We start from the raw sequence: 18,386 nt of genomic DNA on the forward strand, positions 1-18,386 counted from the left end.
TCTATGTGAGTTCCATCCAAAGTTCAAATTCAGTAAGTTTGGGATAAACTCATATTTGATTTTATTTCAATCCAAGTCAGTGTCTATCAAAACCTGTCTCCAAAAAATTTTACCAGAATAAACTGGTGAAATAAAGAAGCTGTTTGGTGACAGTGCTATCTCAACACTCCTGGCAGCATCTCAGAGCAAAAAAGCCAACTTTGGAAAATGTTGTATGTATGCACAATGGAATATCACTCAGCCATAAGGAAGAGTAAAATTATGGCATTTGCTAGTAAATGGATGGAACTGGAGACTCTCATGCTAAGTGAAATAAGCCAATTCCAAAAAAACCAAAGGCAGAATGTTCTTCCTGATATCCAGATGCTAACATAAAATAAGGGGAGAGAAGAATAAGAGTTCATTAGATTAGACAAAGGAGAGTGAAGGGAAGGGAGGAGAGATAGGAATAGGAAAGACAGTAGAATGAATTGGACATAAATTTCCTATGTTCGTGTATGAATGCATGACCACTATAACTCCACATCATGTACAACCACCAGAATGCAAAGTTATACTCCACGTGTGTATAATATGTCCTAATACACTATACTCTTATGTATATCTGAAAAAAAAACAAATAAAAAATTTTTAAAAAGTAGGCCAATTTTGGGATATTTATTGCTATTCTGAAGTTTAGTACAAGCCAGGTGGCTCAATGTGAGATATGGGAAAGGTATGCTTGATTAGAGTTTGATAAATATCATGATGAATAACTTAGGTTTGGTGGACGCATAAAGAAGCATCTTGATGCATGAGTTCACAAAATCTTGGGATGTTGAACTGTTGTCAGATGCTTTCAGTTAAAAACTTGAAGTTCCTGCAACAAATAGGGAAATAATTTGTAACATTTATCTTCCTGGATAAAAGTTTCCTGGAATACTAAAGTTGTGTGAGAACAGAGGAATAGGAAAGTCCTGTTAATGTAGGCAGTATTAGTAGACGGTTTCAATTCCCATTTATTGTTCCTAAAATATTCAAAGACAGCATTAATTTTGCAGTGGAGAGAGGGAGATAAAACTTAGAGTCAGAAGTTTTACATGTTCTTCCTATTCTGGTTTTTGTAACTTGTATGTACCTCTTTGAATCTCAAGTATGGTGCTTTTGTAAAGAAGGGCCAGGTTTCCCTTCATGGATTGGCTCTGGAATTTAAGAGAAAATATCATTAGCACTGCCATGTAGGTCCCCCGGAGGTCCCAGCCACTCCCCACCTATAAACCAGTCAGAAAGTCTGCCCTGAATGGAGTAGTGTCTCTCAACAGGGCACAATTTAGTCCAGTTTCACATATAGTGTTCAGAATTTCGTACAAAATGATGACAATTCTAACCAAAAAAAAGAACAACAACTCAGTCTACTTACTTACAACAGAATTTAGAGCAAAATTTGGAGCAAAGGAGATTGATTTTTAGATTTAAATTCTACCTGGAATTAAGCATCTGTGCCAATGCACTCAGCTTTTCAATATTATAATTGACTGAGGTTCTCTTTTCTTGCTTTTTCTTTTTTTTTTTCACAGATGGGTTTAGCATTCAGAATGAGCTAATTCTGCTTCAGTCACGCTTGATGGGAACTGGTGATTCAACTGTTGCAAAACTTTGAAAGTGTTCATTAATTCAGGCTTAATTAATGCAGAATGACAATTAAACTTTTATGGAGTATATGTCATCAACATGAACACCATGCATTCATTATACTCCCGAATACTGAGATGCATACAAATGAATTCCAATGACCAAAAAACTTAAAAATTACCCCAGTTGGATAGCTGTGGATATGTGCAATATGCCTCATGCTACTGAAAAAGATTCAAAATTAGATTGTATAATCTATGCTATAAATAGAGAGAAAGCCCCACATTTTTATTAATGTAATGATAAACTTTCTTACAAAACCAGCCTCTGGAGAAAAGACATAGATAATTTCCTTAACTTCTTGCTCAATAATTTATATACCCTTGAAATGTGAGAATTCTAGATTCTGATATTAAAAATTAAATCTGTGATTTCATGGATATTGAGTGTATCACAAACCCGAATATTCAAATATCTGCTCTTTTGTGTTAAATAGAAGAGCTGTACATGCTAGAATCTAAACCTGCATTAGGTGAATGACTGTAAAATTCGCCTGTTCATTTCAAGATTACATAGTTTCATCAAATCCTAGGCTTATGTACCAGGTTCCAGCGTTCAGTCGAGCCAGAAATTTGCCATGGCAACGCTGCAGCCTTTTTTAATGTATAAAACTACAGAATAACAGGAAAGACCACATCACATTCTCTTCCAATTCACATATAGCTATATTTGGTTGATGTTTATTTATGTAATTTTGATAGCACGTTCCCAAATTTTGTTTTTGATTTAGTTTATAATCATTATATGGATACTATGTTATTATAAAGAATGATGTACCAAATTTTTCCCAACAGTAAGACATGTGTAATAAAAATTTACCATTTTAACTATCTTAAGTACAGTTTAGAGGCATTAAATGCATTCATGTCGTTGTTCAGGCACCACTATCATCCATAGCCATAATTCGTTTCATTTTTAAAATTGAAACAGTATAGAGGTACTTTGATTAGACAGAGAGGAGTGAAGGGAGAGGAGGGGGGATGGAGGTAGAAAGGATAGAAAAATTGGACATTATTACCCTATGTACATATATAACTGTATGACTGGTGTGATTCTACATAATGTACAACCAGAAGAATGATAAACCATACTCCATTTAGTTATGATGTGTCAAAATGCATTCTACTGTCATGTATAACTAGTTAGAACAAATAAAAAATTTTAAAAACTCTGAAATTTTATATCCATGAACCAATTACTTCCTATTCTTCTTTTCCTTCGGTTCCTGGCAACTACCACTCCACTGTCTGTCTCTATGATTTTGATTACTGTATGATGCACCTTTTGTGAGCAGAATCATGATCTTTCTGTAAATGACTTATTTCACTTAGCATTCTGTCTTCAAGGTTGATCCATATTGTATCATATGTCAGAATTTCATTTCTTTTTAAGATTGCATAATGTTCCATTATACGTACATGCCATATATTGAATATACATTCACATATTGATGGACAATTGGGTTGCTTCCAATTATGCTTCCAATTATGGATGATGCTTTTAGGAACATGAATGCTTTGAGGTACAGATATCTCCTCAAGACCGTGCTTTCATTTCTTCTTGCATGTACCCAGAAGTGGAATTGCTGTATCGTACTGCGATTCTAGTTCCAACTTTCTCAGGAACCACTCTTTCCATAGCAACTGTATCAACTTATATTTTTCACTAACAGTACACAAGGATTCTATTTTCTCCACATTCTGTTTTTTTATTTTGTGTTTGAGAGCTGCCATGCTAATGGGTATGAGGTAGTATCTTTGCAGTTTTGAATTGCTATTTGTTAATGACTAGAAATTTGAGTACATGTTCACATACTTCTTAGCTATTTGTATATTTTTTTTTTGTAGAAATGTCACTTTAACTCCTTTCCCCTTTTTTAATTGGGATGCATGGTGTGTGTGTGTGTGTGTGTGTGTGTGTGTGTGTGTGTGTGTGTGCATGTGCACATGCACACTGATTTTTAAGAGTTATGTATATATTCTAAATATTAATCCCTTATCATATACACAATTTACAATTTTTTCTTACCTTCTTTGAGTTGCCTTTCTACTCTGAAAATTCATTCAGGTAGAAAACCCTATGTGAGAAGTCAAATTTAAATAGTGATATAAAAAATAAGAGATAGTTATATTGAGTGATAACAATCTGTAAGATCCTTACTTAAAACTCCATAGTTAAAAATAACTATATTTTAAAAAGATAACTTTCAAAATTTAAGTGTGAAGGTGATTCTGCATATCCTAGCTACAAATAACTAAGATCCTTATTTCCTTATTTCCCCAGAACTGCTATTTAAAATCATGCTGGAAGTTGTAATTAGCACAATAAGACAAGAAAAGGAAATAAAAGGCATATAAATTTGGAAGAAAGAAATAAAATAGCCATTGAACACATATCACAGACTTACCAATGTAGAAAATCTTAAAGACCAGACAAAAACTCTTTCCACTAAGAAGTCATTATAGTAATGTTGTAAGATCCAAGGATAGATACTATTAAAAATTTAATTATTTTTCTATATAAAGCAATAGATAATTGGGATTTGAAATCAAACCCAATAGTATCTGCAATAGCACCAAAATAAAACAATATACTTAGGTATAATATAACAAGGTTCAAGCTTAACTCTTCTTGAATAGGTTCTTGATTGCTACTTTGATTGTTTGAGGACATCAGACTCCAGATCCTTCCCTCTTCCAAAGAAAACTCTGAATAGTGACTCTCCAGGGAGTTTTTAGGCCTTCAGTTCCAGACTGGGGAGGTATCTTTTTTTTAATTGGTTTTATTTTTTAAATACATGACAGTGGAATGCATCACAATTCTTATTACACATATAGAACAATTTTTCATACCTCTGTTTGTATATAAAGTATGTTCACACCAATTCATGTCTTCATATATGTACTTTGGATAATGATGTCTATCACATTCCACCATCCTTGCTAATCCCCTGCTCCCTCCCTTACCCTCCCACCCCTCTGCCCTATCTAGAATTTATCTATTCCTCCCATGCTCCCCCTCCCTACCCCACTATGAGTCAGCCTCCTTATATCAGAGAAAACATTCAGCATTTGTTTTTTTGTAATTGGATAATTTTACTTAGCTTATCTTCTCCAATGTCATCCATTTACCTGCAAATGCCATGATTTTATTTTCCTTTACTGCTGAGTAAAACTCCATTGTGTACATATGCCACATTTTTTTTTTTTATCCATTCAACCACTGAAGGGCATCTAGGTTGGCTCCACAGTTTAGCTATTGTGAATTGTGCTGCTATAAACATTGATGTGGCTGTGTCCCTGTAGTATGTTGTTTTTAAGTCTTTTGGGTATAGTCTGAGGAGAGGGACAGCTGGGTCAAATGGTGGTTCCATTCCCAGTTTTCCAAGGAATCTCCATATTGCTTTCCATATTGGGTGCACCAATTTGCAGTCCCACCAGCAATGTATGAGTATACCTTTTTCCCCATATCCTCACCAACACTTATTGTTGTTTGTCTTCATAATAGCTGCCATTCTGACTTAAGTGAGATGGTATCTTAGAGTAGTTTTGATTTGCATTTCTCTAATTTTAGAGATGTTGAACATGTTTCCTTATACTTATTGATTGGCTAAATATTTTCTTCTGAGAAGTGTCTGTTCATGTCCTTGGCCCATTTATTGATTGGGTTATTCATTTGTTTTTTGTTTGTTTGTTTGTTGGTTGGTGTTTAACTTTTTGAGTTCTTTATAAACCCTAGAGATTAGTTCTCTATCTGATGTGTGAGGGATAAAAATTTGCTCCCAAGATGTAGGCTCTCTATTCACCTCACAGATTGTTTCTTTTGCTGAGAAGAAACTTTTTAGTTTTATTCCTTCCTATTTATTGATTCCTGGTTTTAATTCTTGTGCTATAGGAATCTTATTAAGGAAGTTGGGGCCTAATCCCACATGATGGACATTAGGGCCTACTTTTTGTTCTATTAGATGCAGGGTCTTTGGTTGTATTCCTAAGCCTTGATCCATTTTGAATTGAGTTTTGTGCATGGTGAGAGATAGGGGTTTAATCTCATTTTGATGCATATGGATTTCTAATTTTCCCAGCACCATTTTTTGAAGAGGCTATCTTTTCTCCAATGCATGTTTTTGGCACTTTTGTCTAATATAAAATAATTACAATTTTGTGGCTTAGTCTGTGTGTCCTCTATTCTGTACCATTGGTCTACCAGTCTGTTTTGGTGCCAGTACCATGCTGTTTTTGTTACTATTGCTATGTAGTATAGTTTAAGGACTGGTATAGTGATGCCACCTGCTTCATTCTTCCTGCTAAGGATTGCTTTAGCTATTCTGGGTCTCTTATTTTTCCAGATGAATTTCATGATTGCTTTTTCTAATTCTATGAGGAATGCCATTGGGATTTTGATAGAATTTCATTAAATCTGTATAGTGCTTTTGAAAGTATGGTCATTTTGATAATATTAATTCTGCCTATCCAAGAGCGAGGTAGATCTTTCCATCTTCTAAGGTCTTCTTCGATTTCTCTCTTTAGGGTTCTGTAGTTTTCATTGTATAGATCTTTCACCTCTTTTGTTAAGTTGATTCCCACGTATTTTATCTTTTTTGAGACTATTGTTAATGGGGTAGTTTTCCTAATTTCTGTCTCAGATTTGTTACTGATATACAGGAATGCCTTTGATTTATAGGTGTTGATTTTATAACCTGCTACTTTGCTGAATTCATTTACTAGACTTAGAAATTTTCTGGTGGAGCTTTTTGGGTCTTCTAGGTATAGAATCATATTGTCAGCAAATAATGCTAATTTAAGTTCTCCTTTTCCTATATGTATCCATTTAATTTCTTTCATCTGTCTAATTGCTCTGGCCAGTGTTTCAAGGACTATGTTAAATAGAAGTGGTGAAAGAGGGTATCCCTGTCTTGTTCCAGTTTTTAGAGGGAATGCCTTCAATTTTTCTTCACTTAGAATGATGTTGACCTGGGACTTAGCATAGATAGCCTTTATGATGTTGAAATATGTTTCTGTTATCCCCAGTTTTTCTAGTGTTTTGAACATGAAGTTGTGCTGTGTTTTGTCAAATGCTTTTTCTGCATCTAATGAGATGATCATGTGATTCTTATCTTTGAGCCTATTGATGTGATGAATCACATTTATTGATTTCCTTATGTTGAGACAACCTTGCATCCCTGGGATGAATCCCACTTGATCATTGTGCATGATCTTTTTGATATGTTTTTGTATTCAATTTGTCAGAATTTTATTGAGAATTTTTGCATCTATGTTTATTAGAGATATTAGTCTAAAGTTTTCTTTCTTTGATGTCTGTTTGCCTGGCTTTGGAATTAGGGTGATATTGGCCTCATAGAATGAGTTTGGAAGTGTTGCCCCTTTTTCTATTTCCTGAAATAAATTGAAGAGTATTGGTATTAGTTCTTCTTAAAGGCCTTGTAGAACTAGGCTGTGTATTCATTTGGTCCTGGGCTTTTCTTGGTTGGTAGGCATCTGATGGTGTCTTCTATTTCATCACTTAATATTGGTCTGTTTAAATTGTGTATATCTTCCTGATTCAGTCTGGGCAAGTCGTATGACTTAAGAAATTCTTTGATGCCTTCACTATCTTCTATTTTATTAAAGTATAAGTTTTCAAAATAATTTCTAATTATCTTCTGTATTTCTATAGTGTCTGTTGTGATTTTACCTTTTTCATTACGAATGCTGATAATTTGACTTCTTTATCCCCTTCTCTTTGTTAGCATAGCTAAGGGTCTGTCAATTTTATTTATTTTTTCAAAGAACCAACGTTTTGTTTTTTCAATTTTTTCAATTGTTTCTTGTTTTGATTTCATTGATTTCAGCTCTAATTTTAATTATTTCTTGCCTTCTACTGCTTTTGCTGTTGATTTGTTCTTATTTTCCTAGGGCTTTGAGATGTAAAGTGAAGTCATTTATTTGTTGACTTTTTCTTCTTTTAAGGAATGAACTCCATGCAATTAACTTTTCTCTTAGAACTGCTTTCATAATGTCCCAAAGATTCCATATGTTCTGTCTATGTTCTCATTTACTTCTAAGAATTTTCTAATCTCCTTTTTGATGACTCCTGCAACCTATTGTTCATTCAGTAGCATATTACTTAGTCTCCATGTACTGGTTTAGTTTTTTATTTTTTATTTTATCATTGATTTCGAATTTAATTCCATTATGATCTGATAAAATACATGGTAGTATTTCTACTTTTTTGTATTTGCTAAGAGTTGCTTTGTGGCATAGTATATGGTCTATTTTAGAGAAGGCTCCATGTGCTGCTGTGAAGAAAGTGTGCCTGCTTGATGCAGGTTGAAATATTCTATATATGTCAGTTAAATCTAAGTTATTGATTGTATTATTAAGTTCTATCTATTCTTTATTCAACTTTTGTTTCAAAGATCTATCCAGTGGTGAAAGAGGTGTGTTAAGTCTCCCAAGATTATTGTGTTGTGATCAATTTGACTTTTGAACTTGAGAAGAATTTTTTTGATGAACATAGCTGCAACAATATTTGGGGCATATATATTTATAACTGTTATGTCTTGTTGGTGTATTGTTGCCTTGAGCAGTATATAATGTCCATCTTTATCCCTTTTGATTAACTTTGGCTTGAAGTCTACTTTATTTGATATGAGGATGGAAACCTCTGCTTGCTTCCGCAGTCCATGTGAAAGGTACGATTTATCCCAACTTTTCACCTTCGGTCTATGTATGTCTTTTCCTATCAGCTGAGTCTCCTGGAGCCAGCATATTATTGAGTCTTTTTTAAAACTCCAATCTCTAGCCTATGTCTTTTGATTGGTGAGTTTAAGCCATTAATATTCAGGGTTAGTATTGAGACAAGGTTTGTATTCCCAGCCATATTTGTTTATTTTTGTTATTTAACTTGACTTAATTTTCTTCTTTGATTAGTTTTTTTTCTTTAGGGTACTACCTCCTTCTGCCTCTTCATGGAATATTTTTCCAAGGATGTTTTGTAGTGTTGGTTTTTTAGTTATAAATTATTTTAACTTTTGCTTATGATGGAAGGTTTTTATTTCACCTTCAAATCAAAAGCTTAAATTGCTGGATACAAGATTCTTGGTTGGCACTCATTTTTTTTTTTCAGAGCTTGTAATATGTTGTTCCAGGATCTTGTAACTTTCAGGGTCTGGGTTGAAAAATCTGTCATTATCCTATTTGGTTTTCCCTTATATGTAATCTGGTTCCTTTCTCTTGTGGCTTTTAAAATTCTCTCCTTATTCTGTATGTTGAGCATTTTCATTATAATGTGGCTGTTGTGATTTTGTACATTCGGCATCCTGTAGGCTTCTTGAATTTGGATCTCCAATTTATTCTTCATGTCTGGAAAGTTTTTCTGATATTATTTCATTAAATAGATTGTTCATTCCTTTGGTTTGGACCTCTATGCCTTCCTTTATCCCAATAACTCTTAAATTTGATCTTTTCATGCTATCCAATGTTTCTTGAATGTTCTGCTTGTGGTTTCTTACCATTATCACAGTGTGGTCTGTAGTTTTTTTCAAGATTATATATTTTTGTCTTTGTTGTCTGACCTCCTCTCTTCCAAGTGGTCTACTCTGTTGGTGATGCTTTCTTTTGAGCTTTTAATTTGGTTTATTATCCCTTTCATTTCAAGGATTTCTCTTTGGTTGGTTTTTTTCTTTTTTAACACCTCTCTTTCTGTTGAGGTGATCTTTTGCTTCCTATATTTATGTAGCTCCTTGTTGACGTGATCTTTCACTGCTTATATTTGCTCTCTTATAAAATGTTATACAGAACATTTTACCATGTATATCCTAAACTCCTTCTGTGTCGTTCCTCCTGCTGTAGCTGCCAATGATTCTAATGATGTGGTATCTTCATGTGTTTGGAACACTTTCTTCCCTTGTCTTTTCATGTTGCTTGTGTGTCTTCCTTTCCAGCTCTGTGGGTCTAGATTTTTATTGTTTTTACCCTACAGGTTTGTAGTGCTCTTGTAGGGCTCCAAGACCTCTCTTTTGTGGGGAAGGACAATGTTAACAGATCCCAATATCAACAATATACCATCTATGAACAATTTGTTGTTATTAAGACGTTTACAGTTTAGTCTCAATATACAGAAATTTTAGAGTCAATTATTATCTAAAATATAATCCGTGGTTTTGTATAAAGGTTTACAGTTTCTGACAGTGGACAATAAACTGGGAATGGGGCTTAGGATAATAAGCTGAGGGGGTAGGATGTGAGGATATAGAGTCAATATATCTTAGGGAGTTTGAAGAAGATATCTAAGGAAGAGGGTTAGTAGCAAGAGAATAGACAGGAAGTAAATTAGGGTAGGCAAGTACATGGGATGACAGTAGAGTACATAAAACAAACACACATATGTATTTAGAAAATCATAGGTGTTAAAACAATAAAATTTGGAGGGGAAAAACATGAAAGAATAAAAAGAAAAGAAAAGAAAGGGCATATACAACACCTCTATATTATATTATTCAGATGACTCAGTTCTCAAAGCCCTATTTCATGCAAAGTTCTTGGGGATAGATATGTTGGGGATGTGAGGGCCAGAGAATGGAGGGGTACAAGAGAAAAAACAAACAAACCAACAACCATCAAACAAAAAACTCAAAGGAAGAACCAGGGTTGTAGGTAGTTTTAGAGATCCATATATTACCTGCTTCTCTTCTCATCCAGTAGGTGGCATCGTCTGTTGTAAGCTGGTGTCTCTGCCCTCTGGATGGTGGAAGTAACCAGGGTGGGAAGACTGGCCCTGGTGCAAGGCTCCTCTTTTTGGGACCACTGACATGAGTACCGGGTACTATCTCCCTCTTTTGCCTGGAGATTTCCCAGTTCTTGGTCTCTCCCTCTCCCCTAGCAGTTCTCAATTGAGGAGACTCTCACTCTGGTGCTCCTGTAAGCAGCTCCCTGGTCGCACTGCACACCTGTGTTGGGCAACTACCATGTTGGGCTACTGCTGCTGGAGAGGGTGGAAGGTTGGAAATCTGGTACCTGGCCACTGGAGATCCAATCTGCGAAGTGCCCCAGCTAAATGGCGAGAAAGTTGAGTCAAGATGGCGGAGGTCTGCTTTCAGCGCCAGGGTGTCTGGTGAGATGGGGGGAGCCTGGTGAGGTGGGGGGGTCTGGTGAGGTGGGGGGAGCCTGGTGAGGTGGAAGGGGCCTGGTGAGGTGGGGGGGCTGGTGAGGTGGGCGGAGCCTGGTGAGGTTGGGGGAGCCTGGTGATTGCATTGCGCTGTGGGTAGGTAGCAGCTAAGTGACTTGTGTGGGAGCAGAGTGAAGTCTTGGCGATCTGTTGATGTGTTGATAGGTGATTCTGCTAAGATGCTCCCCGAGTCTTGCCTGGACTGAAAATTTGGGCTTTGGATCCTGCTCCAACGCTGGGCGTCCTACTTGAATGCTGAGGCCTGAAACCCTGCATGGAGTCACAGAGCTGGTGATTTCTGTGGAGAGCAGCTGGATAGGGGTCCTCTAACACTCTCAGAGATGGAGTATTCTGACTAGGTGAGATCTGCGGGTCTGCTGGTGTGGGCAGATTTTCCACGGTGTCTTCCATCATTCAGAAAAAAAAAAAAAAATTTTTTTAAAAACCCTTTGAATTAAAAATAGATACAGTTCATTTTTACTTAAAAACCAACTTATATAAAAGTTAATTTTCCTAAATATCAAATACCGATTTACACATGCAAATAACGACACTCTAGATTAAAATCTGATTTAGTTAACTCACCAGTTTTCACATAGATTTAGACAATTCAGCTTTCTGTGAGCTTTTGTGGGTTTTTTAAAATTGTAGTTTAGGAGTACTTTTCTATTTTTCTAATTTTGACTATTTCAAAATATTACAGAATTTTGGACTATTTCAAAAACAGGCTGTGTTTCACTTGGGCATGAAATCTACTTCAATAAATAAATATATAATATAATAAATATTTAAATAAAACATTTTGGTACATATTTGCATGTTATTTTTACTTTTTTCATTTTGTCTACATCTAAGTAGCTTTTTAAGGCTTTATTAAGATATAATTGAGAAAAAATAAATTATATAGATTTAATTTATAAATTTAATAAGTTTTAATTGATATTTGCATCCATCTGTGAAAATACCTTATTTTTTCAGAAGTTTTGTGGCTCTAGTTTTTCATTGAGGTATATGATTAATTTTGTTATGTTTTAATAATAAAAATATGAATCAAGAAAAAAAGAAGCCAATCTTAAGAACTCAGCATAATTATATATATATATATATATATATATATATATATATATGTATGTATATATATATAAAACTGTGTCATCACTAACCAGATTAATAAAAAAGACATGATTTTTTTACAATTTTCATTCCTTAATTTGTAATTTTATATAAGAACCTACTTATATAGTATAGTCGTTAGAGAAGTTTCTCAGAATTTAATGAGCAAGTGAAAAAATAAATTATATAAATCGTAATATAGATTCTGATTCATTCCATCTGAAGTTAAGATGAAGACAATGAATCCCTAACAAGTTTCTCAGTGATTCTGGTATGGTGTATTTATTAGGACTCCCCAGAAATGATAGGATCTGTATACATATATAGAAAAAGATTTATTATGAGAAATTGTTTCATGTGATTACAGCCACTGAAAAGTCCTATGCTCTGCCTTCTCCATGTTAAAAGTCTAGAAAAGTTGGTGGTGCCACTCTAGCCTGGGCCGTGAGGCTTGAGGACCTGGGTAGCCAGAGGTAGAGTCAGAGCCCGAGTCTGAAGGATGGAGACCCAGACCCAGGGTGAAAGAAGATGGGTGTCCTAGCCTAAACAAAGAGCAAATTTGCTCTTCCTTTGTCTTTTACTCCTTTTCAGGTCCCTAACAGTTGGATGTTGTCTACCTACATTTTTGAGAGCTTCCTGCTTTCTCTGCTTATAGATTTAAATGCTCATCTATTCCAGAAACCCCTCAAGGTCACACCCAGAAGTAATGCTTTCCTAGCTACCTTGGCATACCTTTACCCAGTCAAGCTGACACATAAAATTAACGACTATATTTGCCACTCTATTAGCTACACTATGAGTAGCATTCCTTTAAAACCTAGACATATAAATTAGGAAGGGACTGGATTCACATTGTGGCTCTGCTACTTGCTAACTACATGAATCTAGAGTAATTACTTAACCTCTCCATGACTCACTTTTTTTATTTGTAAAATAGTAATACTATCTACTCTGCCAGGATTGCTGTAGGGTAAAGAGATAATGCAGTACGTATGGAAAGCATCACTATTGATGTATGTGGCCGTGGGACATTAACAAATACTTAACATTACAAGGGGAATTTTCTTATCTGTAAGGTTAGAAATACTTCTGAGTTCCTTCAATCATAAAAACTCTAATTCTCTTCCAGAAAATCCAAAGATGCTTTGATTGGAGATAGAATCCAATCAAATCCAATTGAATATTAGGGTGATAGGACTAGAAACAAAGAATAATCTTTAAACGAAGATGAAAGAAGTAAAGGATCCAATCAATAAATGTTTAGAGGCTGCCTTTTTGGAGTCAGGCTTGGTTGCAGCACTGAAGCCCAGTAGAGAGGTGGAAGATAAATATTTGAGGTAGTAGTCATTTGCTAGGGGAACTAAAACTCCGGGAAATCTTTCCCATTCACTCTGATTTGAAACATTATTTATATGTCAGGCCCAGCAGAACCAATAATATACTGAGACCTGAATAGATCTCATTTACTTTTGTTTCTTTGCCCATTTCTGTCAATTAAGTGCAAGGTCTCAGGTTCTTTTTTATTTTCTCAATTAGGTTAGTAGAGAACACTAACTATCATTTTTGGAGTAAAGTACAAATTCCTCAGGCTGCAACCAAAGCAGTTCACAGATGGACTCCTGCCCTCCTCCGTCACCTGATCTCCTCCATGTCCACTCTATACAGGGCACAACTTCAGCATCAACTTCCATTTCCATAGAAAGGTCATCTTCTCTAAAACTGCTGAGTCAGCATATTATTTCCTTGGCTTAGAGGTCCCACCTCCATAAGTCCTATAAGAGTCACATTAAGCATTTTCCCTTTTAGAATGTTACCAAATATCCCAATTTCAGTTACATGTCCCTCTTTCTTTTTTGTATACTTACAGCACAACACTCCTCTTCTACTCTAATCATGAGCTTATTAATAAACCCTCTCCCCTTCATGAAAGTCCCCCACTTAGCTGAAGTATACTTGACAAATGAAAGTTCTATATTTTAAAGTGTATAATGTGATGTTTTGATATATGGATACATTGTGAAATGGTCACCACAGTCATGATAATTAGCATGATCATTTCATATAGGTATCATTTTTATATTTGTGACGAGACTATTTAAGACCTATTCTTCAAATTTCAATTATATAATGTTATTACTAAATATAGTCACAATACTGTATAATAGGTTTCCATAATAAAATCATTCTGCAAAAATAAAACTTTTGACCAACATCCTACAGCCCCTAGGAACTAACATTCTACTCTACTTGTGAGTCTGAACTTTTTTTTCCAAATATAAGTGTGATCGTGTAGGATCTATCATCCTGTGCCTAACTTGTTTCAGTTGGCATAATGACACCCAGTTTCATTCATGTCATTGTAAATTACAGATTTTTTTAGGGTATAATAGTATTCCATGGTATGTACATATCATATTATATATACATATCACATTTTGTTTATCTGTTCATTCATTAACAGACATTTGGGTTCATACCATATCTTTGCTATTGTAATACTGAAATGAACATGGAAATGTGGATATATCTCTAGGCACATTGATTTCAATTCTCTGGATTGGCGAATCATATAGTAATTTTGTTTTTTAATTTTTTGAGGAAACTCCTTATTGTTTTCCATAATAGCTGTCCTAATTCATATTCCCACCAATGATGTAATTTTCCTTATTAAAAGTATTACCTTTAGTGGCTTTAAAAATACCCATTCTATGGGTATGGCATAATATCTTATTGTGGTATTGATTTACATTTCTCTCATGATTAATGATGTTGAGCAGTTTTTCATATACATAATGGTATTTGTATATCTTATTATAAAATGTGTCTGCTCATGTCAATTTTACATTTTCTAATTGGGTGATTTGTTTTCTGGCTATTGAGTTGCTTCAGTTCATTTATATATTCTGGTTATTAACAACTTATTAGATGCATGGTTTATAAATATTTTCTCCCTTTCCTTAGGTTGTTTCCACACTTTTGATTTTTTTTTTTTTTTTTTGCTTTGAAGAAACTTTTCAATCTGTTGCAATATTCTTTTTATATATTTGGAAATATTTTTGAAACTATTATAAATGAGATTATTTCCTCAATTTTAAAAATAGTTCATTGTTCATGCACAGAAACACTATTATTTTGTATATTAATTTTGTATTTATGGATTTCTTTTCTTTACCATTTCTGATAGCTTTCTGGTAGAAGCTTCAGAATTTTCCATGTCATCTGGAGACAATTTTAACTTTTCCTTTCCAATTTGGATGCGTTTTTATTTATTTTTCTTGCCTCATTTCCCTACCTGCAACTTCTAGTACTATGTTGCACTGGAGAGGCAAGAGTAGACACCTGTCTCTAATTGTTGATCTTAAAATGGTTACAATTCTGAGCATGATATTAGCTGTGGGGCTTCTCATGAATGTTCTTAATTATGTTGAGGGTATGTTTGTTTTAGAACAAATTTATAGAGTTTTTATCACGAAAGGATGCTGAATTTTCTAAATTGCTTTTTCTGCATCCATTTAGATGATCATGTGATTTTTATCCCTCAATCTGCATATTAACATTCTGTGAATGTGGTTTATCACATTTATTGATTTGTGAGGATTGAACCATCTTAACATAGGGATAGATCTATTGATCCTGGTATGTTATCCTTATTATGAGCTATTGAAATTCAGTTTTCTAGTACTTTTACATAATTTTTACATTTATGTTTATTGGTTTATTGGTTTTCTTTTCTTGAGTTCCCTCCTCTGGCATTGGAGTCAAGGCAATGCTGACCTTGAAAAATGTGTTTGTATATGCTTTCTCCTCTTCAATAATTTTGGAAGAGTTTGAGAAGAATTAATATTAATTCCTTAAATTTTGTAGACTTCATCAGCATTCTTTCTATAATTTCAATCTTCATCAGCTTTCTTTGCTAGAAGGTTTTGGATTAGGGATTCAATCTCCTCAGTCATTATTTGTCTTTTCAGATTTTCTATTACCTCATAAGTCAATGCTGGTAGATTGTATATTTCTAGAAATTTATCCATTTCTTCTAGGTTATCCTACTTGTTTTCACGTAATTGTTCAGAGTATCCTCTATTATCTTGTATGTATATGTGATATCACCTTCTTTTCTTGATGTAACTACAGATTTGTTGATTTTTTTGGTTTTTATAAAAAATACATTTTCGTTGATCTAAATTTTACTATTTTTTCTAATTTCTATTTCATTTATTTTGCTTTGTTTTATTACTTATTTCTGTGGTTTAAAGTTAGGTTTATATTTTTCTTTTCTCTTTATGTAGATATTCATCACACTAAACATAACTCTTCAAATGACTTTAGCTAATATTCCTGAAGTTTTGGGATGTTGGCTTTCCATTTTATTTGTCTCAAAGACTTTTCAAAAATTTTCCCTTTTGTTTTGATTGCTTCCTTTTCCCATTAGTTGTTCAGGAGTGTGTTATTTGATTTCCACACATTTGTGAATTTTTTCAATTTTTTTCCTGTAATTTTTTTCTTATTTCATATTGCTTTGGTTAGAAAAGACATGTAATATAATTTCAATCTTCTTAAATTTTTGTTGAGACTTTTTTTTTCTTTGCCCAACATAATGCTCTAGCTCAGAGAATGTTCTGTGTGTGCTTGAACAAAAGGTGTATTCTGCTACAGTATAGTTATATTAGGTCATTTTAGTGTTGTTTGAATCTGCTGTTTCCTTATTTTTTTTCTGTATAGATGATTTATTCATGTTGAAAGACAGGTATTGAAGTCCTCTATTATTTATTCTATCTATGACTTCTATCAATTCTCTTAAAATTTGCCTTTATGTATCTAGCTACATTGCTATTGTGTATACATGTATTTACAACTTCTAAATCCTGTTGATGAACTGAAAACTTTATCATTATATGGTGACCCTATTATCTCTTAGGACATTTTTTAAAAAGTTTAATGCCGATTTTAATTTTTATAAGTCTTGTCAGATTCGCTTTATTTGGATTGCCAATTTAATAGAAAACATGTTCCCCTCTCTTCACTTTCAGTCTATGTGTGTTTGCAGGGTTAAAGTGAATCTCTCATAAGCTATCTATATCTGAATATTACTTTCATGAAAAAAATCCATTGAGCTTCTCTATGTCTTGAAAATTTTATCCATTTATGTTTAAAAAATTATTGATGGGTTAGGACTTACTGCTGCTATTTCTTTTCATTTATGTTCTAACCCTTTAGATAGTTCTTTTGTTATTTTCTTCCTCTATTGCTGTTTACTTTTGTATTTGGTGGGTTTTTGTTAATTGCATGCTTTAATCCTAACTTGGTTTATTTTGTATATTCACTATGTTTTATAATTTGTGGTTACTCTGAGGCTTACATAAACATTCTATGATTAAAACAGTCTATTTTAAGCTGATACCTTAACTTTGGCCACACATAAGATGTAAACACTTTAATTTTTCCTCCCCTGGCATTTTATGTTATTGATGTAATACTTAACATTTTATTATATCTTTGTTAAAAAATGATTGTAGTTTTACTAATTTTTAATATTTTTGTTTTTTTAAAGATTTATGATAGAGTTGAAGTTATTTTGTACCATTATTAGAGTGTTCTGGATTTGACTATATTTTTACCTTTATTAAATTCAATATTTTCATTTGTTTTCATTTTGTTGGTAAGTGTCTTTCATTATCTTGATGAACTTCCTTTAGGTTTTCTTGTAAGGCAGGCCTAGTGATGATGTATGTACTCCTTTCAGTTTTTGTTGTATGAAAAGATCTTAATCACTTATCTCCGTTTGAAGGGTAGCTTTGCAGGGAATATATTCTTTGTTGGCGTATTTTTTCTTTAATAATTTGTACTGTCTTGCAAGATTTCTGCTGAGAAACCTACTGATACTTTTTGGGGGGTCATTTTCCTTATATTTGATGAGTCACTTTTCTCTATTTGCTTTCAAAATTCTTTGTATTCAATTTTTGAGAATTTGATTTTCTATCTCAGTTAAGATCCCTTTATGCTTCTCTTTCGTCTTCTTTGGGTCTCTACTTTTCATTTCTCTCTAGATTTTAAAGCATCTCTCCAGATTTGTTATTTTATGTTTCTTTAAGTGAGGCCGATTCCCCCTCTCTTTCTTCTGAGTCTACTGTAATATGAATATTGCTTTCCTTGATGATGTCCCATAAGTCCTAAGGGTTTTATTCACTTTTTAATTATTTTTAACTTTTGTACCTCTGATTGGATCATTCCAAATGGTCTGTCTTAAAGCTCACTACTGTTTTCTTCTGGCTGATTGTATCTGTTAGGGAAGCTCTTTACATAATCTTTCAGTTCTACCATGCATTATTCAGATACAGAATTTCTATTTACTCCTTTAAAATTTTTGTTGAACTCACAATTTTTAAAAATAATTTTGTTTAGATGTAGATGAACACAATACCCTTATTTTATTTGTTTAT

This window comes from Callospermophilus lateralis, chromosome 10 (assembly GCF_048772815.1).
Source record: "Callospermophilus lateralis isolate mCalLat2 chromosome 10, mCalLat2.hap1, whole genome shotgun sequence".
In the NCBI taxonomy this organism is placed as follows: Eukaryota; Metazoa; Chordata; class Mammalia; order Rodentia; family Sciuridae; genus Callospermophilus; species Callospermophilus lateralis.